General features: G+C 35.1%; 1 long non-coding RNA gene across 1 annotated transcript in view; it reads left to right on the top strand.

Annotated features, from left to right (window-relative positions):
• LOC146444534 (uncharacterized) overlaps positions 1-23,284 on the top strand; it is a 63,409-nt gene extending 40,125 nt beyond the window's left edge. Inside the window, exons 2-3 of the long non-coding RNA XR_014849770.1 lie at positions 17,489-17,573; positions 22,952-23,284. This is a non-coding gene — a long non-coding RNA (uncharacterized LOC146444534). The remainder of the gene's footprint in view (positions 1-17,488; positions 17,574-22,951) is intronic.
• Positions 23,285-25,489: the final 2,205 nt, after the last annotated feature.

Raw genomic sequence — 25,489 nt, 5'->3', positions numbered from 1 at the left:
ATGGCAGTTGCTGAGATATAAAACACATCTAATTGGCAGGTGATACAAAATGCTTTCAAAAAGTTTAGTACTAAAAAGTTTATGATATAAGTCAGCCATGTAGTTCAAGTGAGAGAAACCCATGGAAAATATATATAGATAAGAGATAAGCTACTTATTTAATTAAACCCACATCACAAAAAAACCCCAACCAACCAACCAAACAAAAAAGGAAAAAGACACAGCACAACCCCAAAAACCTCCAAAGCCAAACCAACAAAACAAAAAATATCCAGAACAAATAAGCTTAATCTGTACTCAAGCTGAGAAATCAGTTCCTATGCATGTAGGGTGTGATCACAGCTTTAAGTAGGGAGACAACTGAGCGTGAGATGTGCCATTCTGTGGCATTCATTTTGCATAAATTTACTAGATCTCCTTAGATGGTTTTAATTGTTTTGACCCTAGGTCAAGAAAGTGGAGCTAGATAATTGGTCTGTGCTCATTTGCAGCCTGATTAGTCTATTGCCATACAGCTGTGCATCACCATAGAGGTTGAGATTTCTAACTGCTCCAATGGGTAGTATTAAGAGAAACTAAGCAAAGTAAAGTAATCTCTTGCCCTTCTATTACTGCTCACCCTAGAAAATTAAGCATAATCTGACCTCAAGATAATTAGGTAAAGAGATTTAAGTGTATCATATACTTTGAGTCATTATCTCTTTTAAATATTATTTTTACACCTGACTTCAGAATAATTACTATGGTCAATTCACCATGGTATGGAAGCAGACTCAAGTCTAAATTGATTTGGGTGTAAAAAAATTATCTTCCTGCAGGAGACTGATAACTGCTATCTTTATGGTTTTGCCAGAAATATTGTCATATTGTTTTCACTAAACTTATGCTTTTGCCAGAAACATTGTCATGTTGCCCACTCCACTTTGCACAGTAAAATTTCTGCTTTCACTTGGCCATACTGCTACCATTATTGTGGAACAAACATATTGACCTAAGTCTCAGTTTTGGCTTTGACAGCACCAGCTCAAATAGTCTTTGTTTATTTAACTCATGTCTAAAATAATTGGTTTGGGGATGTCTAAACGGTGACTGAAATACATCAAGATTGGCTGCGAAGGCTGCTAAAGGACTCTGTTAAAGTTAGGGTTGGTTAATCAGTCTTTTGCCAAAACAAGCTTAAAATTCCACTGGAGTTTTCTTCTCACAATATTGTTGATATAAGTTGATATAATGTATTTGATTCTTCCTTATAAATTACTGAAACTATTTTGTATTTCTAACTAAATTCTGCTTTACAGAACATTTATTACTCTAGAGCAAAATTTAAACCATTTCCAGATCAAAAAAATCAGAAAAGGTTTACTTAATAGCAAAACAAATCTATATTTTCTTAGACATATCTTGCTAGTGTAAAAAAAAAGTAAATAAATCATCATTCTGCAGAAGTATTTTTTTCCTTTACATAATTCTCTGTGTTTTCATAACCTGTATAATATGCTCTGATTCTAGAAAGATGTTTACATGTGTTTAACTTTATGCACCTGCATGACTAACATAATTTGAACTCCTGTGTTTAGAGTAAAAGGAGGGCAAAAATACTCTGGGCTTTAGTTTAGTAAAAGATGTGTGGAAGTAACACTCTCCTGGCTGAAACAAAATTGGAGACTTTTGAAAAATAAGCAAGTGGGTGAAAAATTGCATAGCTAGATAAAGATTGATTAACTGATTTAAGTTTTCAAAAATTCAAATTAAAGAAAAAAGTTTAACAAACCTCTGCTTTAGAGGGATTATGATATACTGATGCTTATTTCTAATTCCCTTAGATTAGTGTAGACATATGTATCTCACAGAGTTATTTTTCTTACCTTCAAATTATAAAAAATACATTCAGAAACACATTTTTAATGTAACTTTGCCTCTTTCTGCCTTTAATATAAGAATCATGTTTGGTTCTCACCTTGTGACCATGAATGCATTGGTAAAGCAGGCTGTATAGTTTCACCTTAGTAGTTCCAGGAAATTTTGTGATTTCCAGCTGCTAGTACAGGACAGAAAAAATTCTTTCAAGATTTTTCATCATATGTCAGAGTCTGGTGCAGATGTCTCAGATATTTGAATGTCTCAGATATTTGAATGTCTCAGATGGAGCTAGCTGCCTCTGTTTAGGCTCTTGAAATCTCACCTGACAAATTGCAGCAGATGAAATCTTAGCTGCAGAGTGTGAGCTCAGGATTCACACTGTATGACTAAATTACCCTAACCAATTATAGTTTGCAAGATTTCAGATGGGAAGAAAGGGGTCCAATTCTTCACAGAGGCAGGAAAAGGACTTGTAATAAGGAGAAACAAGACAGCATATGAGATTTTGGTCCGGGTGATAGGAAAGAATAAAAGATTCTGGGGCAGCAGCCAAAAATCATCAACTGGTTATTAATATTGTTAGATATGGAATTTAACACAAATGTACCTATTTCTTCTCCAAATGTTATAATTAAGAATGAATTAGCAAGATCTTTAGCAAGGAAGACAAAAAAACTTGGCATAGGAAGAGAATAAGACAGAAACTAAAGGCCTCTTAATTTCTTTTTCCTGTTTTCCAAAAATATAATTTTAATGTTGAGGGGGTTTTTGCTTGGTTTTGTGTGGTTGGTTTGGTTTTTTTAAAATTTTATTTTATTTTCTACCCTGATTTTTCCTACATTGCTAAATTCCATTTTTTAAATATGTATATTGAGATAATAGTCCATATGTTATACCTGCACTGTTCATATTTTCTATATTTGAGCTCTAAGAGTTATTTTACAAAAGATCCTAGTATTTCCTGAGTCTCAACCATGTGTTTTGTACAGAGTTCTTGCCCAGAGGAGTCTAGAGTCTAGTTGGGCTTAGACAAAACAATTTGAAGATCAAAGTAAAAGACCTAGTTGTAGCAGAAGCCTGGGGATCTGGAAGAATTTGCCTGCATCAGTAATGCAAATGCCTAGGGGCTGATTTAAAGACAAGAAAAGAAAAGGTTTATGAAAAGGTAGATCTAGTTTACTCCACAAGAAAAAAAGGACAAAGGGTAAAAAAAAGCATGTTAAAATGTGCCAGCCCTACTGATTATTTCACGTTAGCAACAAGCACATTGATTCACAACCATCTCCCATCAGCTTAATGCATGCTTGTTGAATTTTCACCATTACATTTTCCATCATGTGTGGAAAAGCACTTCTTTATTCTTTAGTTCTTCTTTGAAATCTCTTTAAAAAGTTTATAGAAACCTTGACCACCTGTAGATAGAGGTGTGATAATGATTAATGTAGTGCTCCATGGTCTCTGTACTGCCTATAACATTCTTGCTATGATCATGTGGTCTGCACATCTGGTTTCAGTAGCTATTGGTTGGCTCTGCCTCTTTAAGCCAACTATTTGTCATCTTAAAAAAAAAAGTAAGTTTATTAATTCATGACATGGTCTATCAAATTTTCTAACCCACAAAGAACCAGTAATAATAATGGAAATAGAAACTAAGAGCAAAATGTTTTGGTTGTATACTTTTTCCCAGAAAAGAAAATAACAGATAGTATTAAAATAAATAAAAAACCTAACAATAATAGAAAATCAAAAGAATGAAGGTGATTATTTTGCTAAAAAACAAGAAGAGGATTTTTTTTAACAGAGGTACAACTTAAAAATGGAAACAACATTTCACAGATGTTTTTATTATTATATTCTAAAGCAGAGAACTCAGGCATGATCTTGAATAACTAGATATCATCATAGTGATACACTATTCATTTTTAATATATTCTTATTTTTAGATATGTTCCTATAATTGCTCCTAGAAACAATGTTTTCAGAATTAAAAATATTATACAATTTTTTTCCCAACGTGTAAAAAATTTCTGAAGCAAAGATGAGTCACAGTAGCATGAATTCTCTTTAATGAGACTTAAAAAAAAAGAAAAGGGAAGGGAAGGGAAGGGAAGGGAAGGGAAGGGAAGGGAAGGGAAGGGAAGGGAAGGGAAGGGAAGGGAAGGGAAGGGAAGGGAAGGGAAGGGAAGGGAAGGGAAGGGAAGGGAAGGGATTCTGTATCTGTACAAGTAATATATAGGAAACAATAGGTAAAGAAATAGGGTGAGGGGGTTTTTTTAATAGTAATTGCAGTAAATGCAATAAGTGATGCTTGTTCATGTGTCTTTTCTTGCTGTTACCTGTAACATCATTCAGATTAGATTACTCTAAACCATGCTTAATAAAATAAAAATTGAATCTGTGACAAAATGGGGTACATGGGAGTGGACATTATTATCTCTACTTCTACACATTACTTTTGGGCCAGACACGTGAAAGCAATTTAAGAAGCAGGAAAACATCAAGAATTCAATTTTACACGTTGTAATTCATTTTTCAGTGCAGGGAAGTAATTTGCTTTAGATCAGTTTCTAATCCAATATACAAATGGCAAGCCAAATGCAGGTCTCTTGACCTTCCTCTATGGGGGTATGATCACGTATCTTGGATTATTAGTTAGACTGCAAAATCATCCTGTGCCAATTAGTGTCTTTAAAGAGCTGATCTGTCTTCTGATTACTGTTTGGGAAAAGATCATGCCAGGTGGTTTTGTGTAATTGACCAAAGCAAATCTATGTACAAGAAGATGCATAAGATGCCTTGCATTTTACCACCATTGTTTAATGACTGCATTCTCTGAAAAGACTTACAGAACAGCTCACTGTTTAAGATGGCTTCCACATGAAACTACACCAATGGAATGCTAGTTGATTTTCAAAATGACCTTACAAAAACACTCATGCGGGTTAAACATGCCCTCACACAAATTCAGTATATAGAAATTAAATTGTATTGTGTAACAGAGAGGTCATAATGCAAATTTTCAAGGGTTTCTAGCCATTATATATACATGCTGCGGTATAGCTATACTATATATATACCTGAAGTGTCACAGGTACCAGCTGAAGGACCTGCTTTCCAGCAAAGTCAGCATATTTGAACAGAGGCATTCAGATCACTGTGGACATTTTAATCCTTTGTGATGGGAAACCAGTGCTGCCAAGAGATAACTGAACAGCTTAATTTGTCCTTTTCAGTTGATAAAACAGTTAAAAAACAGTTATTCTAAGACTTTCACACACTATGCAAAAACAATCCTGGATCAAACTAGTAGTAAAATTGTCATTTAAAGGTAGTAGATTTAAACAAAAGTTTGATCTCTTCTCCCAGGCAAGGACAAGAGGAAATGGGCTGAAGCTGTGGCAGGGAAGGTTCAGGTTGGATATGGGAACAGTCTGCCCAAAAACATGGTAGACTCACCATCCCTGGAAGTGTTCAAGAAACAACTGGATGTGGCACTTAGTGCTGTGGTTCAGTTTAAGGTGTTGTTCAGTCAAAGGTTGGACTCGATGTTCTTGGAGATTTTTCCAGCCTTAATGATTTTATGATTCTATTTTATGGTTATTGGCAATGTGTCTAACAAGTTACTTGAATGAAACTCTTCTTCCAATAATACCACTTCAATTCTGATTCTACTGACATTGGCCCAATTGACTCATGCCAGAACTGACTGTTAGACTCAGGCTCACACCTTGTTAAAAATCTGTTTGCATCTTTTATGTATTACCATGAAATTGCCACTAGAAATCTGACGCAGTGTAAATTATAAACTGAAATGTCAGAAAAGAGAAGCACAACAGTTAAAGCAACTAAAAAAAGGCAGTGTGACTATTTGAATGGTAGAGAGCTATTCTTAATTTAATTGTACCTCCCTGTAAAAGATCAGTATGTACCTGACCAATGTAGAATCCATTGTACTCGTGTCAGTGAGGAAGTCAAAGTCTGCAGCTTATGAAGCCTAAGTGAATGCAATTGTGGTTAATTATGCCCCTTTTCTGAGTCTTTCAGCGGAATTTTGTGGTATTTTTGTTTTGTCTAATGCACAAGGTATAAAGTGCCAATGTGTTTATATTTCCTTTCAAGTGCTGCTTTAGGCAGGAAAAAGGATTTTTTTGCCTTTGCACATACTGCTTGCTTATATTGATGATAACCAAGCCACCCATGTTCTCAACCCTTGCTCTTCTCTCAGTTGTCACATTGCACGATTATTCAAGGGCCCAGAAAATCCACTGCCATGGTTATACAAGAGAAATGTTAATGGGGGAAAACCACAGATTTTAAGGTAACTGCATGTCTGTTTGGAAAATGGGATAAATTCAGAACTGCAATTTTGAATTCTGCAGTTGACTTCTCTGGGCTATGAGGAAAGGAAAAAGCTGCACAAGAGCAGTGCTAGCAGCCTCTTCTATTTTTACCTGGAGTCAATAGAATATATGACCTTTCTTTTTAAGAAAATGCCATTTTTGTGACGTGCTCCAGCTACTATCACACATCTCCAAGGTGAATGCAGTCCCTCACAGAGTTAGATTATGCTCTGAAAATAGTAGCTCCTTAAAATAAAATATCCTTCATGGTTGGGCAGTATTTTCTTACCTGACAGGGAGGCTACATACCGTTGTTTTTAACTTACAGTCATAAAATGAGGAATCTTCTATAGCAGAACTCATGGTATGTGTGAATCTGGTTAGCAGAATCACTTTTCTCTCTTATTTTTGCACTCAGGATGAAAAGTGAAATGTGAGCTAATAAAACCTAGTGGTAGCTCAGCTGGAAATTCTGAGGGCTGATTTAGGTCAGGAATCAGGATTCATCACCTGAGAGTTTGAAGTTCAGCAGAGTCTGAAGTTTTGATTCAGATACAGATTTAGCCAAGTTTATGTGCTGCTTTGGTAAATGTATAATAGATGAAGAAACTTAGTAATGGATTTATTTGTTTTTTGGGGTTTTTTTTGTTATTTGTCTACTCTTATGGTTGTGTATAGAACTTTAGAAATAAAAGTTCTATTCATCCACCTAAAGTGGATGCATTTCACTTGGACATACTACCAAAAGAAAAAGTAATAAAATAATATCATGCTGTATGGGTTGGCTCTCTTACAATTTTTATTCATCTTTTCTTCTAGTTCTAGAGCATTAGGGTTTTATACTTATGTTGTCATATTGTGAAGCATTTTCACAGTGGTATACCATTATAAGCTACATTCCAGATGTGGTGAGGAATGTTATTAAGAAAATTATGTTTTGGTGGAGCAAGTAGATAAGAAGTGTAGATTTAGTGACCTCAACTAAAGAAGCTTCTCATTTTACTGGAATTCCCAACCATTTTTCTCTACTGATCCCCTCTAATCCTCCACCCCAATACCAGACACTCCCTTTTGGATTTATCAGGAGACAATACATAGGTATCTCCAGAGACAGACTGTGGACACGCTAGTAGGAAACAGCTTATTGAGTCATTATGAAATGGTGGTGGGGGAGGAGAAAAATAAACAACAAAAGCCTAGAATATAGATATAATTCTTTCCATCAGTATATTCCAAAATAATTTACAAGGAGACATATGGGGAAACTGATGAAGAGCAACAACTACTGCCAACCACTTTTTCTGTACTTTGGTCTGTTGCTCCCTTTCGTAGTTCACAAGTACTTCATCAGGAGTAGAAAATGAAGGAAAACCAGAATTGAAAACCTAGACAAACACCTGAAGAATGAAAGAGAAAAGGAGATCCCAGAGGGAAAACTGTGACTCCAGATGTTTACAGTGAACTCCTATAAACTGTGTAGCAATCACTTAGGCCAGTGCAACTGTTCTTAACCATGCAGAAGAAGCAGGAAAGTAAGTGGGAAATAAAAATTTCCATAACATGGAAAAAAAGTAAAAGTGTATTTGTCATGACCAAGGAACTAGTGGAATCTTAGGGAAGAAAAATAAGGAAAAGCAGTCTGAAATGAAAATAACATCAAAGTTTACCATAAAAGAGACAAAAAGTTTATTCAATTTGTCCTCATTTCTTTCCCGAAAATGACAAATTTAATTATCTTTTTAATCAGATTTAGAAGGGATTTTTATTTTGGTTCTATCTTTACTTGTCTCATTACTTGTAGGTTTTGTCATTAGCAGGCAAGGAAGAGTTTGAGTAGAAGGGAAACTTTGTTAATAGCTAAACATGCCAATTTCCTAAAAATCATAAACACGGTGTTTTTATATGCTTTGAATCCTGGGAACAGTTGGTGCCTTCCAGACCAGCTGACTGGAAAGGAGGAACTGACTGCTTAGGAGTCCCTTTTGACTTCACTGGACAGCAAGATACAGTGAGACTAACAACATTCAATTCATCACAAAGAAACCAAAGACAAACAGATCCCCTTAAAACTATGGTAGCATTGAAAGGTTCTCCAAGTAATGTAACTTGTCTCCTGAATTAGGAAAGAAGAACCACTCCCAATTAACAAAAAAGTGTCAGGTTGGTGGTATATAAAGCTGAAACCTGTCATAAAGACACTGTATCTGTGTTGTTAACCATAAAAAGCTACTAGTCATGATGCTGTCAAAAGCCTGAAAAGTTACTGTTAAAAGGTTTTCCTCATTAGCACAATAAAAACCAATGGAATGTGAAAAATCAAGGATTACACAATCCTTTCTCTAATAGATTACTTGGTTAGCACTTGGTATCTTTTTCTTCTGGGCAAGATACAAACAGTTTTGGTTTTCCTCTGTGAAATAACCTAAATTTTATATTAATTATTCTGAGGCTATTATGTATCTCTTCAGAATAACAGGTGATAGTACTCAGACTTTCTTTCATTTTCTTCGAGTGGATTTTTGTCTGCTGCCAACCAAGGTTTCCCAGTGTATACATTTGATAACTGCCATCCTGCATAAAAAAATAAAACAAAACAAAATAATAAAATAAAATAAAATAAAATAAAATAATAATAATTGAAAGAAAAAAAATACAAACCCCAAGTCTTTCACATATGCTAAAAAGATATTTAAAACTGAAAAATATTTTGAAACAATAGTTTTCTTTAGTTTTGGAATAGTAATTGATGCCATATAAATTCTTATTGTCTCTGCTTTAAGATATAGCTTAACTTAGTGGAAAAAGGACTATGAAAAAAGGAATCTATCTTAGATTAATTACCCCAACTAACAGTAAACTAGGTGGCTTGCCTATGTGTAGCAAATTAGCCATGAAAGCAAAAAGCTCCTTTCAAGCTAATGTTCTTTGCTTCTTGCTAACCCTGTAAAATACAGGATCCTGGGACAAGGAACCATTTAAGGCTTTTGTGTTTGCACAGAACAGAAGTTTGGCTGAGGATTGGTGTTAAGAGAGTGCAAATAAGAAATCCCAAAGCTATTACTATCTGTTGTATTTACTCTGCGAACACTGAACGTAGTTGGTGCCGTTAGGTCAGAACTTGTAAGAATACAAACAAGGTTTAATTTTGCTGCCAGAAAGTTGAAAAATGAGAGAGTGAGTGCTGGAGAGAAAGTGACCTGGGAAAATGATTATTTTGACTTCTGTTGGACTGTGGACACAGAGAAACTGCTGTATGTTAGCATGCCTCCAAAAATATCAATAATCCAAAGTCTCTTCTTTGATGGTACAGAACTTTGCACACATCTGATATAAGGCTGGGAAGGTGGGGAGTAAAAGGATCATTGTTGTCTTGGTGTCTTTAGGCATCTGCTTTTTCAATAATTTCCTACTGTGCCTGCTGTCATATCAGACCTGACTGATCAACCAGGTGTCTGTGGATAGTAAAGAAAAGAAATGTAATAGGAAAATTGGCAGTGTCTCTGTCTTCTCTCTAAAGATAGACTGCTAGGAGTCTATTAAATGTGCAAAACTACTTATTGCTTTTTCAGCAATCAGCCTAAATGTCTGGAGTGTGACAAAGAACAGGTTGAAGAAACTGCACTAGAGTTTCTTAGATCAGCTCAATATAGGGACTTTGTAAATAATTGTTGTTCTCCCAATGCTTCTTAGAATCTTTCTAAAGTAAATTGAGAATTTACTGCGTTAGCTTTTGTTTTCAGTTTAACTGAAAGCTTTTACAACTTTCAGTACTCATTCTGAAAATTTACCTGCAACACATAGCCTAATAAGAACAGAAAAAAACCTTTTAGCTTGTACATCTAAACAAACCTTCTACATTTTGAACATGTATAATGAAAGGTGAGTCACAAGCCAGGAGTTTAAGGAAAAAGGACTCATAGTTGTTACGGTGGGAGGTTTTTTTTTGATAATGCAATAGCAATAAAAATAAAACCAAAAAATTGCTTTCAGATATTATGAAAAACAGATTTACTGGCATGGAGACATTATATACTAGTGTCTTCTGCTAACTAACTACTGATAGACTTGAGCAAGTTATTAAAGACTCTGACAGAGTCTGGGAAAATACTATTCACAATTAGTTAACTCTTATATTAGTAGGGGAATGGTGTCTACATGCCTCATAGAATAGGCATGAAACTAGCTCTATAAAGTTGTTCTTAACTGATGAAGTCTTTCTCAAATCACTGTAAATATTTTAGTTTGTTGAGCAAATCTTCCCTGTTCTTTACTTCACTGGAGTAATGTGAGGGTAACATTATCAGCCTCAAGTGTATTGATATTACAGAAGAGGTGGACGTTAGTCCTCAATTAGGACTCAACTAGCCCTGCAATTAGGTAGATGGTTTGTTTTGCCAAAAAATATTGCTCAATATTTTCAGAATTCTTGTCTGCTCTTTCTATCCAAACCATGTTACCAGGTCTAACTCACCTCATAGATCTTGCAGCCAAAGGAACCAAACACTTGTTTTCCCCTATCTAGTCTGCTTTTTCTTTGTATTTTGGCTTGTTTTTTTTCTACACAGTAAACTAAGGCTGAAGTCAGATACTCATATATCTCTTAAATTCAATCCCAAATCTTAATCTCTGCATTTTACCAAATTAATATATATTTCCATCTGCAAGAACATGCATTATAGGATAATGAGAGCAAAGTTTTAGTTTGAAACATGTTCCTGCTTAAAAAAAAATGTTTAATGTGAGTCAATAAAGTGATCTGTGGCATACATGTGATTGTTCTACCTCCTCCAATGGCCCTACAATCTCTATCAAACATCAAAACAATACTGAGGATTTCAGGATGTAATAGTATGCTGGTCACCTTATGATTCACCAAGAATTAATATCATATTTACTTACAGCAATAGAATCATAGAGTTTATAAGGTTGGAAAAGACCTCTAAGGTCATCAAGTTCAACTGCTAATCCTGCACCACCCCATTTGCCACTAAACCATATCTCCAAATGTCACATCCACAGGTGGTATGGACATTTCCAGGTATGTGACTCAATCACTTCCCTGGACAATCTGTTCCAGTGTCCAATGACTGTTTTGGTGTAAAAGGTTTTCCTAATATCGAATCTAAAACTCCCCTGGTTCAACTTTGAATATTTCCTCTCATCCTGTTGCTTGTTACCTGGGAGAAGAGACTGCGTCCTCCCTCCCCCACTTGTTGTTGAGAGTGATAAAGGTTCCTCTGAGCCTCTTTTTCTCCAAGCTAAACAACCCCAGCTCCCTCAGCTGCTGCTCGTAGGACTTGTGCTCCAGACCCTTCCCCGGCTCCATTGTCCTCCTCTGGACTTGCTTCAGCAGCTCAATGTCTCTCTTAGTGAGGGGTCCAAAACCAAACGCAGAATTCAATGTACAACCTCTCCAGGATATGCAGGGATTTTAGCTGTAGAGAAGCTTCAGGGCATAGCTTTCTACAAGACTTACCTCTAGATATCATTCTGATCCACAATAGGTTTGTTCAGTCAGATCAGATTAGATTAAACAGCATCCAATTACTACTTTTTACCTTGTCGAGTTACATGATGTCATATTAAAATTGCTGCTTCATACAATGTATTTTTTTAAATGCAATACCAATAAGTTAATGATCTTCATTGCAAAACAATGTTTACCTCTAGCACTGCTTGACAGAAAGTGCACCACAATATGTATTAGCAGGAGTTCTCAGGAGAGTTATTAGAGAAGGATGTTTCTTATACCTTACAATGTTTCTTATACCTCTTGAATCTGTTTTTTTTAAGTTTATTTTCTAAGTTTTCCCCAGCTTTATGTATGAAAGCTAATTTCTGTAGCTTGCAGCAAGAAAATTTCTTAAACTGATGCCAGAATTTAGTGTTGTATGAAGCTTGCATAAAAACCATCACCATATTTTACTTATATAATTCTCCATTATCAAGCAAAACAATTGTAACAAACACTGAAAAAACTGAAAACATTATAATTTAAAATAAAATGCTTTCATTTTATTCCACTTTAATAAATAAGTTCCTTCTAATTTTTTGAAGGTTATCAATATATCAACATATGGTGAGTTTAATTTCTCCACCCTTCATTTTTCCGATTGAATTTTTGAATGATTAAATTACCTCCCATGACAATACCATATTTTCAAAAAGTATGGTTTCTGTGTCTGATAAAAGCCCAGAAATACCTAAATCCCACAAGGATCCTAAATTTTCTATGTGAAGTTTTTGTCTCTACCTTTAGATATCTATTCAACTGAATGATCTTTCCTACAAGTTCCTATAAGAACTCCTGGCTATTCTTTTCAAAATTAGTGTCCGAATTGAGGTCTACATACAGAAAATCTATGAAAAAAAGTCTGTTATTAGATACTCATGCTCTTTATCCAGCCTCTCTTCTGTTTTTTCTATGGACCCGTTCAAATGTGATATTAATCATCTAGGTACCTTTGTGTCTACAAAGGTAGACAGTTCATTGCTGTAAATACATGTTAATGTCATTCTTGGTTGGTGACCTTTCAGTTACCATGAAGATAAATAAAATGTCTGAAAATCTTTCGGTAGAGTCCTTTTATTATATGATCTGCACACCCACAATTATATCTTTAGTGCATATTTTTAGCATTACTAAATGCATAGTAATAGTTAGCAGTAATGTTTTACTGCAGAGTGACTTGACTTTATGAAAATAAACCAAAGGCAAATCTCAGTTTTACATGAAATGGAGATTGATGGTTTTGAAGAGGAAGACATTGTAAAGCTTTTGTAGTTCTGTACTAAGTTGCAGTGAATTAACTGGAACTCTATGCTTTGTGATTTGCATCATGAAAGATGAAAATGTGAGAGACATTGACACACTCCATCTTTGCCTGAGGCAGTTTTCTTCCAACTTATTCATAGTTCTGGGCATATATAAGGCAAGTATATTCCCCCATGTTCCTTGAAAATAGTACAACTTCATAATAAGTTTTACTTACCTTTTTTTTACAGGGAAGTTTATATGCACAGAAATAAATACTCATCCATTTGGGAAGTTCCTTCAAACACTAGGTCCTTGGTGTACCACACCAAGGTCTCATGCTTTTATTAGAATATTTTCAGAAAAAGCTTGTCCTGTATCCCATGCTTTTGTTTGAGGTTTTTTTAATATGTCTCACTGCTGGTATTTTGTTTTTTTTTTTGGTAAACTAAACATTTAAAAGGGTAAAGGTTAAAGCTAAATTTTACTCTTATCAGTTTCCAGATTTTATCAGAGATGTTCTCTTCACAAAAAGACTAGGCCCAAACAGTCTACAAACATAAAGCTAAGTGTTAGGTTAATTTCCCTAAAGGTAATGGGAATATTGGCATACTTTGGTAAAAATGAAGAAAAATGCTATGCAGTTTTTAAGTGTAAAAGAGGAAATGTAGGCACAGTTAACCCTATACATTATCTTTGGGTGTAAAGCTGACTTTTTTGTACTTAAAAAAACAGACTATTTAAATGATAGAATTATTTCAAACTTGCACCATATTAATGAAACCTTTACAGTGTAGGCCCTCAAAGAGCTTTTTCACCACAAGTGGTAAAGTCAAGGGCATTTCATTTATATTGCAGAGCCATGAACAAATGGCTGGGGAGTGTGGAATGGGAGTGTGTTAAACTGGCTTTGCCACCAAAACCAAGGCAATATATTACTCTCAGAATAAGAGAATGTGGATGTATGGTGAAGGCTAATATTTTAGATGATATTTTTCTTTCTTTCTGATGTTTTATTCTAGAGTCAGCATCAGCAATTTAATTTACCTCTTGTGAGTTGCTCTAACAGCAATGAAAAGAAAGGAAATACAAAGTCCGATATTAGTTGTTGATCTCCTCGTGTGCAACTTTATGTTCTTAGATTCACATAAGTATGTTTTAAAACATATGGATTTCATATTTTCTTTCATCTGTTTCTCTTTGGCTGTGTCTTTGTAGCCTGTCTCTCTAAATGCTCAGGTCGAATGATCCCTGTCATCTCCTTATCTCATGACAACACTGTTGAACATAGTCAATCACACAACAAAGAAAGAAAAGAAACTTCATAATGTTTCTCTGTGACCACACAACTTCAAACATTTGCAATACCAACATTTCTTAGTGACTTCTCTGTCATAAAAGTTCAAACAAAAAGCACTGCTTGTGAAAATGACATATGCTGCAGCTGAAACAGAAGTAGAAACACTCTGCCCACAATTTCAGCCTGAATTTTGGGAGGGCTGTACAAAGCTGGAAACTGAGTGTTCACGTGGAGAAGGCAAAACATCTTTTAAGATGAAAGAGAGGTCCTCAGAGCTGGATGCAGGACTCCAGGTAGGGTTCCATATAACAGTGGAGGGGGGTATCATCTCCCTTGCCCTGCTGGCCATGCTTCTTTTGCTTCAGACCAGGATACAATTTGCTTTCTGGGTTACAAACTCACAATGCTGGCTCATGTTCAGCCTCTCACCCACCAGCACCCCCAAGTCATTCTGGGTATGGCTGCTTTCAATACCCCCAGCCTGTGTTGGTATCAGGGGTTGCCCTGACAGAGGGGCAGCATCTTGCACTTGGTCTTGTTAAACCTCATAATATTCCCATGGGTACACTTCTTGAGCTTGTCCAGGTCCCTCTGGATGGCATCCCCTCCTTCAGGTGTGTCAACAGCACCACTCAGGTTGGTGTCATTTGCCAATTTGTTGAGGGTACACCTGATCCCTTCATCAGTATAACTAAGAAGATATTAAATTGCACTGGTCTCAATACAGAACCCCAAGAGACTCAAGTTATCAATAATGTCCATGGGGATTGAGGCAAATCAAAAAGGATGTGCTTGCAATTGTAATTTTATGAATGGAATAACTGTCTGAATTATTTTTACGTTTTTATCCTTTGCTTTTACATTTTCATGTAGCCAATCAGTAATTTTTAGAAATATGCTAATCATTAGTCACTTAGTCCTATTCTATCCCAATATGAAAAGTGACTTTTAAGAGAAGCTGTAAAAATACAGTCATCTTACTGTGGAAGGGGAAGGCAGAAGTAAGACTAACCTAAAACTTAAATGTGTGGTTTACATATCAGTAAAAAACATTTTGAGACATATACTGATTAGATATTAAGAGCTTTTTCAAAAGTCTATGTTCTTTATTATCCCTCAGACCTCTGAGAAATGTCATTTTCTAACCTGAAACAGCAGTTGCCCACTTTAATTTTCATCTATATATAGTTTAGGCAAGATAAAACTGAGGCTTATGGCTTCACCATGCTTTTTTACAGGAAAAGACGTGAAATTCAGTGTTTTGAAAATGGTAGCACATTGGTAAATACATGTCAAGAGCCACAACTTGATGTCTTTTCTAAGCTTATAATACAACCTTAAACCCTTCATTTCCTCTTTTCTTACAATGAAACTTTGGAATTGGAAGGCATGTTATGAAGTATGGTCATGTCTTGCACAAATAAAACAATATGAGACTAAAGGAAAATGATTAGGAGGAAAAAGAAGCCATACGCCAGCTGCAGTGGCTGATGTGTTGATATACATCCTAAATGAGGGGCAACATATGGCACAGGTTGTGCTGCTTTTATGATGTGCAGAAGTACTTTATTCCCTAGCCCCATTTTTTTTTTCCAAAACTGACTTCAGAATCCAAAGCCTAATGAACAGCCTTACCTTTTTGCCATAAAGAAAATTTCTTGAATGGGAGTTTAAGTCAAACTGAAAAGCTGTAACTGTTGTTTATTGTTATAAAATAACTTGCTCAACTCCTCTAATTCAATGTGTCATATGAATTGTGGTTAAATAACCATAGCTTATTTTGAAACACAAATTAATTATCTATTACAAGCATGCTATTGCTTATCTCTTTCAAAGTCTCATTAGTATGCAAATGACTCTAATTAGGTCACTGTCAGACAATATTTGTGTAGAGTCACTTTCCAAGGTTTAATGTGATGGTTTTGGTTCCTAAATATTCATAAACAGTGCTCCCAAAATCAGCTTTACTTAATAGGGATCATTCTGAAAGTCTCATTAGTTCAGTGGAATTAATCTCAGATGGTAAAGAAGAAAAAATACGATTTTCTTTTTTTTTTTCTCAAAGATGATATCTTCCAATTTGCACACACAGTATTAACAGATTAGAGAAACAGCATTATATTTTTAATAGGAATTAAATTTTAAAAGTCATGCCATAAAAACTGGATATGTTGTCTTTGATCTCTTTTTTTGCCTTGATAAAGAGGTGAAGACAAGAAATGGAAAACTTTCTAAGACGTGAAGAGTCTGATGCCCTGAAAAATAGGTACCACAGTCTAGAATTAGCATGTGTAGTTGTAAATATAAACTTATTCATTGCTTTATTGTGTATCACCTTTAGCATATGGAACTTGGATGACTTTTTAAAATCTTGTACAAAGACAGGGAAACAGAATAGAAAATATTTAAGAATCAAAGAAAATTACCCCCAGAAAATAGAGTTTTGAAAGTCAAAACTTTGTGATAATACCTTGCAAAAATAGAAAGCAGACATTTTTTCTGTCCTTCAGGAAAGGGAGGGGAGAAGGCAATGGGAAGAGAGGGAAGGAATTTTTTTTATGGGTCATTATGTCTGGGGTAGAGCTAATATTCTTTGCAGTGATTGGTGTGGAGCTGTGTTTTGGATTTGTGCTGAACACTGGGTTGATAATAAGGAGATGTTTTTCTCATTGCTGGGCAGAGCTTACACAGAGCCAAGGCTTTTCTGCTTTTCCTACTGCCATGCTTGCAGGGAAGTTGGGTGTTCATGGGAGGGTGGGAGGAGTCACAGCCAGGACAGGTGACCCAAACTGACCAGAGGGATATTCCAAATCATATGACAGCCTGTCAGCATATAAAAGGGGTGGGGGGGGGGGGGAGGGGAGAAGGGGCAAGTGAGGGATATTTGGAGTGGTAACATTTGGCTTTCTAAGTCATTGTTATGTGTGATGGTGCCCTGCCCTCCTGGAGGTGGCTGAACACCTGCCTACCTTTGGGAAGCAGTGAATTAATTCCTTGTTTTTCTTTGATTGTGTGAGGCTTTTGCTGTCCCTATTAAACAGTCTTTATCTCAACCCTTGAGTTTTCCAGCTTTTACCCTTCCAATTCTCTCCCCAGTCCTGCTGGTGGGGGAGGAGTGAGCGGCTAAATGGAGCTTGGTTGCTGACTGGGGTGAAACGACAACAAATAAAAAAAGAAATAATTATAGTAAATTCACTGTTACTATGTGAAACCTAATAAAATATTTTATTTCAGATTAGTTCTCCAAATATTTTGGATTCCGTGTCATCTGGAAACAAAATCCTTCTTCCTATAAAATATATGGACAGCAACAGGCCAGGTAAAACTATGTTGGCTTTGAAATATTTCATAAGATGGTAGGAAGTCCTGAAAATCATTATTTACTGTTTTTCTCTGTGGTCTACTGTTGACTGTTAAGCCAAGTGAAAATGTTCTGCATAGCTTGTTCACAGTCGTGTAGCAGGGAAGGGTCAACTCTCTCTCTCTTTCTTTCTCTCACTCTCTCTGTCTCTCTTACCTAAATAGTACTTTGATGCTTCTCTCAGGTATGGATCTGCCCCTTTGAAATTAAACCCAGTCTCTAGACAGCTAAGTGAGAATTGAGCAACACCACATTAATGCCTTATTACTAAAAAAATCAAGAGTTTGGACACTGAACAGTCTGTCATTGAAGCTGGGATTCCAAAGAGAAAAGCTTAGAGGATTAACACAGAAAGAAATTTAATCTTAAAGCCCCTCTTGAAATCCTACATCAAGTCCCAGAAGAGAGAATGAAAGATAGAGGCAAAGAAACCATGAGGGAGATGTGGACAACAGAACTATTTTATTTCACTATTTATTTCACTATTTCTGGACAACAGAACTATTTTATTTGTGGTTTTTGGGATTATTTGTTTGTTTAAACTATACTTCGACATAATTTGATTCTTGTACTAGGAAAATGATTACTTCTTAGTGTGTTACATGTCCATGGACACTGGGAACCAGCAGACCTTAATGATGTATAGCATTTAGAAATATTTATGTGATATTCCTACAACATCCATAGCCCAGATTTTCCCTTAAAGAGAAAAATTGACTGCAGGTTTTGTTTGGCCCATTTGTTAGACACTTTGCATTTTTACATATTGGAAAGATGTTACAATTATATTTTTCTGCTGTCAATGTTTTTACATGTGAAAGGTACACACATATTGAATAGATGTCTTGTTACTTTCCATATTAACACCATATTTGAGATGAGGATCTCCTAGTCGTTCATACCACTCATTCAATATTTTATGTTTTTTTTGACATTCCACCTTCTTTGAAATCTTGCTTGGAGTATGTGATTTGTTTTCTGACTCCCAGTTTTTCTGGAGAGAAAGGTCCTACAGTCTTTTTAAAAGTCCTACAGTATTTTTATTTTCTTTAGGCTAAAAATGTGAATGTTAGCAGATAATTGCATCTTGGAAAGATGTAAGAAAGCTTTGCATCATAAAAGTCTTCATGCAAGAACTCATTTCAAATTAGAACAGATTTAACCTTTTCTTTCTTTTTTTCTTTTCTTTTCTTTTCGTGGCATCTATTTTAAACTGTGTTCCAGTCTAAACAGTCTAAGTATTATTGTGGGAATGAACAGTCATCTATCTAGCTGCCTATTTTTAGGACTAAAATGGGATTTGGAGAGATTATTAATCATTATTATAAATACAAGCAATTAAATTGGGAGATTTTCAAAGTTAGACAACACCCCATTTTGCCATGGCATGAAACGATGAAGTATTTCTGTCTTTCATCTGGATGAAATGAGTCTATAACCAGAAATCTCATTCCATACTTGAAGTGTTGATTGCAGAAATAAATTTTTATGCCTGAATTGCCTTCCTATCTTTCATCCTTTCTTTGCCCCTGTTGTTCCTCCTCCCTTCCCCCTTCTTTCCTTCTTAGGGTTCTTACACAGAACACAATATTTCTAGACTGGGACTTGTGGAGAAACTTTAAGAATGTTAAAATGCTGTCCAGTTCTTCCTAAACAAAGTTTTAATGCAAGATTTTCATTTATCAGAAAAAGTGGATTGAAGTCACATTCCAATGCCTGCTGAATTGTACATTTGCAAACCAAGTGGTTTTGATGCTGAGTTTGAAAGGTTCAGGATTCACACCTGCCTTCTTGGACATTTTGTTGATACCTGGCATTGTAATACTACTTCTCTTAGAAGTGATGATGCTGTAGACTTTGTTATGTAATTATAGCTATTGTATGTTAGCTGCTTGTATTACAAATTAATTGTTGTTTTCTTGCAGAAAATATGTTCCACATGAGAATTCTGTAAAAAGTCACAGGCACCTAAAGTTTATTTCCATTGCATTTTATTTTTCACATAATTTCAACATTTACTTAGAGAGCAATTACTTTAATTGTTAATGTTAAATCAGGAAAAAGTGTGACTCACTTTATATTTCACTTGGTAATTTCTCCTGGAAGAAGGGAGGAAGACCGAGAAGGAAGAGTATATAAGTAGAAATAAGAAAGTACATTTAAGGTTATAGCCAAGTCTTTACAAAGTGTGTGACCCTAACTAGAAGTGTCCTCTAATTTGATTTAAATATTATGAAATAATACAAAAAATTCAAATTTACATATTGTTGGGGGGTTTTTTGGTTGTTTTTGTTTTGGCTTTTTTTGGGAGGGGTGTGTGTGGTGTTTTTTGTTTTGTTTTGTTTTGTTTGTTTGTTTGTTTTCTACATTTGATGCCTGAGCTTCATAACTTTTAGAAAAAAGTTATAATAATAAGCAGAATGCAACTAGGTAAGCCCTTTATACTGAGAGTGCAAAGAAATTTTCATGTTCATAATACATGGTTGATCCAACCTCAAGAAGGATTAGGGTGATGTTCTCCATTTTGGCTACTGGAACACCTCTATCTCTGCTTCTTGCACATTTTTCTGTCTCTTCTTGCTCACAGGCTCTAAGGAGCTGCACTGCAACTCTTTATTCACTGTGTCTGAAAAAAAAAAAAAGACATTTTAAGTTTCAGGGCACAAATTTCAGTTTTCTAGTCAAGAAATCCTCAGTAGCTATTACTTCTAATCATAGAAATACAGTATTATTTAATATTTCTAATACGTAGTCAATATTCTTACAGATTAGTATTTTTAAAAAATTTAATTCCATTTAAAATAAGCAGGATTTATTCAATATGTAAAATTGAAATGTAAAGACTACTATGCAGCTATAGAATGGTTTCTGTGTTTGAGACAAGAATTCTCATTCCCCTAAAATTTAATTGCAAGAACGTTTTAATCTCTGTAGCTAATTGACTTATCTGCTCAGACTGCTCTACTTGCTCTCTCAAAAATAAATAAATCTTCCCACTTTCCCTCTCTCTGCAAACCACAGTCCTCTCTATTTGCCTGCCTATTTTGTGCTGGGTAATGAACTCACCATGAGTTGTCAACAGGCTTTTGAACTGCTCCATTGTTCACATGTGTCAATATCAGGCATTACTTACATTAACTTGCTGCCTCTCCATTAGATGTTTAGCTCAGAATTGTTGCTCAGACAAAGCCAAGGTTATATACATCTCATGTGAGCAAGAGGAGAAAAGAGAAGGAAATATGTGCCATTTCACTTTCAGAAAAGGTTTTTACCAATGCAAATTAAATCATCACAAAGATCTTTGTTGTTGAGAAAAATACATGCTCCAGTAGATATTAACACCTGAAAAAACATCCCTATGAATATGACAGACAGTGGAAAATGCTTATAAGTGGCAAAAAGTAGCAGCAACAGTTTGTATGTTAGACCTGGAAATCTTTTTCTAGTTTTTGCAAGGAATTTTATTGTGATTCTACTTGTTTTATATTTAAATTAATTTTGAAAGAAAGCATATTGCTTTCTAAAATTGCTACTATATGTAGAGTATGACAGTGTGATGTGGTATACAAGTGCACGATAAAGACTGCCTAGTTTTAGAATCTAATATGCACCTAAAGTTTGGTTACCTCTTGAGAGACTGATTGCTTGCATTTAATTGCTTGTCAGTGAGGATCAGGGGAAGCCACACAAAGCCTCCAGCAGGAGACACTGTCTGAAAATAAGGTTTTTCTTTATGAGAGCTAGTTTAGAAGCATTTTGGTTTGGCTTGCTCAGACTACCTATTACAAGAGCATGGCTTGTGCTCAGTATTCACCATCACACCTGCTCTCTCCACCAGCAAAAAATGCTTGGCTTCACTGGGCTTGGCTTGGAGGACTGCTCTCCATTCTCTTCCCTTTGCCTGCTTAGCTTGGATTCAGAAATGCTTTCTGGAAAAACCATTTTGGGGATGTTCTGAAAGAGCAGGAGAAAAATCCCTTTTCAAAGAACTTATTTTAGCTGATAATGTAGAGTCAGCACCTAGTTCCATACAAGAGCTAAATAAAACAAAATACACTACTTGCATTCTGACAGCGTGCAATATCTCCTGAAATGGAGACTAGGAAAAAGTAAAAGTTAATACTTTAGACTACCCAGGGCTTTTATTTGGAATTATTTTACCTTTGTATGTGATACTAAATTCTTTACCTTCGTGGCAATGTTTTGAGCTTCATGGAAGAGGACTCAAAGAGAGTTATAAAAACCTGTTAAAATTAGAGACACTTTTTCAGTACATAAAAATGTCACAACATTACAGTTCATTATCTCTAGTCCTCTAGGAGTAGAAGTGAGAGCTAGCTCCTATTTTGAAAATGTCTTTCCTTGTACAGTGAAATTGCTCCCCAGAGGTGGGGAAATCTAAAATGTCTTTTTGAATATGCTGTACCCATATTTTTATATGACATTTGAAACCAACAAACAGTAGTAAAATATCTTATATGCATGTTTAACACCAAAATAAATTAGTGATTACAGTGATCTGGTTCTGTATAAAGTATCATGAAACCACTGTTTCTATTTTGTTGTCTTTTACAGCCATTTTGAAGTATTGAAATAATACATGATTATGCATGGAGCAGTGTAGAAATCAGCACTAGTGGGTGAACAGAAGAGTTTAAGACTTGATCAGGATTTTGTGGAAGTCAAGAAGTGGAAAAAGGAAGATAAATATTTCATAACTAAAACACAGCTTATAAACAAAACTCTCTTGGAAATGGCCTTCTGATACCAAAAAAAAAAGAAAATTAAATTATGGATGTAGAGGAAAGTGAAAGCAAATTATTCAAAATATTAGATAAAGCTAAATGTCAGGTAAAATAAACTGAGGGTGAGCTCTATTTCCCCAAGGAATACAATCTCAGTGATAATTCATGAACACACTCATATCAAGTGTACATGATAGGGATATCTAAATTATCAACCAATTCTTCAACAGCAGTAAAATGAATCAGGAATTTAATAGGAATTTTCCATCATCCATTTTTATACTATGAAAAGTCACTTAAGTAATGGAACCATTTTGCATTATGAAATAACCTTTGTGTTACTTTATTTTTCAGTGAGTACTGGGGGAAATAGTCTTTGCATTCTGTTAGGAGGGTTGATGGCACATGCCTGTGGTAGAGTCATACTCATCTTGTGTCTTACCAAAATTACATTAAATATCAGAATTCATATTACGTTTGACTATCTTTTCTATTCTACAACTTCACCTCCTGTGTTTTGTGGTTCCCTTGGTATTTCTGAAGGCTTTGTATTAAAGATGTGGTTTCCTACTATTTACTTTTTTCCTCCAGCTGGCCTTTGGAAGGTGACCCTCCCACTGAACATGAAAACTGTACCATCTGGCTGAGAAATGACAAAGACTTTTGACCTCTAACAGAAACCACTGAAGCTATAAATCCAATCAAAAACAAAGAACCAACAAAAATAAAAGCACACCTTTCACAATGATCCATGATTAATTTAAAAAATTAAAAAAATATACCATACACTTTTCCATAAAGATATGTTATTAGATGGTTTTAAAATTCTTGCATTGTAACTAAATTTTATATTGTTTTAAATTTTAAATATAATAATGGGAAGAGAGCAGTTGTAAGAAGTTTACATTTTGGGACAGATTTCTTACTGAAGAAAGAGTTAAAGTTTTAATAGATACATATCACTAAGAAATATGCTTTTGAATTAGGAAGTAGTTGAGGCAGGTAATCTTAATATTATATTTCATAAAACTTCTAGGCTTCATGTGTATAGCTACAGATATTTGATATGTAATTTAGAATGTGAATATATACAGATATTTACATGTAAAATTTTTCTGGTCAGATGAGCTGTTAACAAAAAAATTCTATATATCTGTTTACCTTGCTTTCTATGTTTGGTATAAGTTTTTAGTTTTTGTTTTTTGTTTTTTTTTTTTCCCACAAAACTTCACAAACTATTTAATTGCATACTTCCACTTTCTAAATGTTTTATTTGATAGCTTTTTGATCATTTCTGTATGCTAGCTACACTCTGATTGGATAAGTTGTTTTTTAAGTTGAAGGAAGGAATGCCAATTAATTAGCCACTACATTCTTTCAAAGAAATTTTATTACTCTTTTGTTCTTTAAAAATGAGGACATAGAGCTGATTCAGAGAATCAAATCTCTCACTCATTTACAGTGTATATGTAGATGTGTGGATGGTCTGCAAACTAAGTCTGCCCCAGCTTTTAATGGAAGATACTACTTCTGTCACAGAGTTCTCTAGGAATTTAATGGACTACATTAAGGAGGAGAAAAGTTGTATTATTTCAATAGGAACTATTATTCAAGAATTATCTGCAAGTACTTGGGTATGCTGAACGCTTCATTTGTCATTGCTTTTCTCAAATACTGTCCATAGGCTCTGGTGAAGTCTGTTTGCAATTCTTTTGCTATCCATTAAGTTTTACTGCACTCTGTAGGGTTATACTTTACCTGTGCAAATCTGCAAAATGATTTTCTTACCCCATGACTCCTGTAAAGGAGTTCAGAGTTGTTATATTTCCCCCTTTGACAAGTATTTATATTATATTAATGCAAATAGATACAGAAAGTTGTGTGGAAGTTTTAAAGAAAATTTATGAAAGCCTGAGAAACATAACCATTTAAGTGAATCAGCTGATGGTTGGTTGGTTTTAAAGGTGACTCTACATATTTATTGCAAATTTTACAGACACAGAATATAAACTATCAACCCAATGTATAAACATGATAAATCATTCCACTTGAACATGTGTCTCTCACCATAGCTATATGGTTAGCTAAAGTGTGGCATCTCCTTCCTGTGACAGAGTAATCAGAGCTGAACTAATTTAAACAAATTTGACCTTGAAAAATATAAAGCTCATTTATTCTAGGGAGTGAATGGACCATATTTAGTTTAAGTTGGTTGACAGATGCATATAGATTATCTTCAGAGGCAGAAATCCTGGCTGTGCTGAAGTCAGGGTAAAATCCAGTGACTTCACTGGAACCAGGATTTTGTCCAAAATGTTGTAAGCAACTGGTCTGGTGACACCCAACTCTGTGATGCACTTGTGAAGAATTGAGGATGTGTTTGATTTTTGTTACCCTTGTAGCACCAGAGACAATCTGTCATCGACTCAGTTAACATTCCTTTGATAAACAGTTTCTACAGCAATTATTATAAAGGAGTGTCTTCTCTGACATGGCAGAGAATAGTGCTCAAAGTATACTTTGATGGCTAATTAGACACCTTTTTTTCTCCAAGATGTATTTGTCCTTCCTTGCCTCAAAAGAATTAATAAGCATTCCAGCACCACAGAAAATAACAGGGAGATATGATTCAGTTTTTCTTGTCAACCTAAAATTTTTATTGATAGGTATATTGTCCTGGGGTTTCTTTCATGTGTGATGTAACAGCAAAGTATATTTTAGCAGTAATTTCTAGCTGAGAACAAGATTCTGCTGTGTCTGACATCCAACCAGCCATGAAGAGAGCTAAATACAGTGGCTGCCCTGGAGAGAATCCAGCAGCCACCCCACATGAGAGCAGTATATAACAGATGGGACTAGGATGACTGATTTAATTAGAATATTTTAATAGAAGAATGGAGAAACATTACACAGCTCTATCAGTTAGTGAAAAACTCCATTAAATTCCCCAAATTAATTGTTCCATAGGGAGAATATGTCAAATAAAGCATATCTCACTGTAATCTCTCTCTCTTTTTTCCCTCTTTCTCTCTCTCCGTCTCTCCACCCCCTACATGGTTTTGGTGGGGATTTTTTTGCTCATTTGGGGAAATTCCAGCTGATCATCATGGAAATGAATCTGTTACATTC

The sequence above is a fragment of the Lichenostomus cassidix genome, chromosome 1, assembly GCF_008360975.1.
Source record: "Lichenostomus cassidix isolate B80296 chromosome 1, HeHo_3.0, whole genome shotgun sequence".
NCBI lineage: Eukaryota > Metazoa > Chordata > Aves > Passeriformes > Meliphagidae > Lichenostomus > Lichenostomus cassidix.
The sequence above is the reverse complement of the archived record's forward strand: the minus strand, read 5'-3'. Positions and strand labels throughout refer to the sequence as shown.